We start from the raw sequence: 1,869 nt of genomic DNA, 5'->3' as shown, positions 1-1,869 counted from the left end.
GTTGTTCAGCCAATGAACGCTGCGGCCTATTGCTGCAGTGCCGCGTGTCTGCCACAACGTTGTCAGCGCTAATTATTGCAGTCCACATCTCTCTAACCACCGCCGCGTACCTCAAAGCGCGAATGAGGTGTCCACTGACCCATAGAGCCAGCTATGCGCCTTTCCTTTCCTCAATATCAACGTAGACTTCGATGTCAGTGGCAACGCTAATGAACAGCTTTGTATATCCTGGATTAGCTAAGCAAATCCTCGGCCAAATTTTTTGTGCTGCAAAGAGTGTGAACAAATGCTAATCTGAGCCTTCATGAATCCTTGCCCTTTTGAAACTATAGCAATGGAAGCAGCGCCAGGCAGGAGAGGTAGTCGAACCGCAAGGCTTGTTAGAATTAAGCGGCGCCCTGCTGGATGACAAGATCTCCGGTTCGTTGCTCGGGCTCATGCCAATGCAGACGAAAGTGGGAAAATGGTCTCAAGCTATGATTTCGGCGCTCACTGACTATGCGCTACGTAGCTGTTGTTCCGAACCACTCCATTGCGATGAAGAGCCGTAATCAACTAAGTCCTTGCGATTCTCAACGCGCTCGTCCTTCATCGGAAGGACGGTGCTGGCCCATAATAGACCTATTGCCCCTTGACGTATTTCTGGCCTACAAGCTTTTCATTCATCCGAAGCTTTCCGCGGCGGTGTGGCGCCGTTGTCGGCCCTGGGCAACCATTGGCGAGTGGGGCTGCTCGTGTTTTCAATTCATTCTAAGCATACCGATGCGATGCCGAGGTGCCCATGTGTTCGTTATTCACCCAAAGCACTTCGCTACGGTGCAGACCCGTAATCGACCTAGGCATGACGTTGCCCTGTACGGTAATCTTTCATCGAAAGCACTCCGCTAAGGTGCCGGCCTGTAATCGACCTATACCACCTAAACGTGCTGCCTCGCGTGTTCGTCATCCTTCGGAAGCGTTCCGCTACGGTGCCTTGCTTAGGCCACCTAGACATAGCAGTGCCCCACGTGGCAGTCGTTCATCCGAAGCACTACGCTCCGATGCCGTTTCGCAGTCTACGTAGGCCTTAGACCTTGGTAGGTCACCTCCCTGATCGATGGAGACTACTTGGAAGAAAAGAACCCTCATCCGACGCGCCGATTGCCCAACTTTCTGGTGCAAGAATCCCGATACCCTCTGGTTTTTGCAGAAGTCATATAGGGCGTTTTGCGAGATGTTCGTTGTTCGTCAATTGGCTAGACCCCTCTGCGATTCCGAACAAGACTAGAAGGATGCGGTGCTTAATGTGTCAGTATGTGGTATCGGTGTGTTAACCATATAATAATCGGTCTTTGAGGAAAGGAAATGGCGCAGTATGTCTCATATATCGTTCGACACCTGAACCGCGCCGTAAGGGAAGGGATAAAGGAGGGAGTGAAATAAGAAAACAGGAAAGAGGTGCCGTAGTGGAGGGCTCCGGAATAATTTCGACCACCTGGGGATCTTGAACGTGCACTGACATCGCACAGCACATGGGCGCGTTAGCGTTTTTCCTCTATAAAAACGCAGCCGCCGCCACCTGGGGATCTTTAACGTGCACTGACATCGCACAGCACACGGGCGCGTTAGCGTTTTTCCTCCATAAAAACGCAGCGGCGGCAGTGCACGTTAAAGATCCCCAGGTGGTCGAAATTATTCCGGAGCCCTCCACTACGGCACCTCTTCTTCCTTTCTTCTTTCACTCCCTCCTTTTTCCCTTTCCTTACGGCGCGGTTCAGGTGTCCAACGATATATGAGACAGATACTGCGCCATTTCCTTTCCCCCAAAAACCAATTATTATTATTATTTTTAACGTGCACTGACATCGCACAGCAGACGGGCGCCTTAGC

The sequence above is a fragment of the Amblyomma americanum genome, chromosome 1, assembly GCF_052857255.1.
Source record: "Amblyomma americanum isolate KBUSLIRL-KWMA chromosome 1, ASM5285725v1, whole genome shotgun sequence".
NCBI lineage: Eukaryota > Metazoa > Arthropoda > Arachnida > Ixodida > Ixodidae > Amblyomma > Amblyomma americanum.
This window is presented reverse-complemented; position numbering follows the sequence as displayed.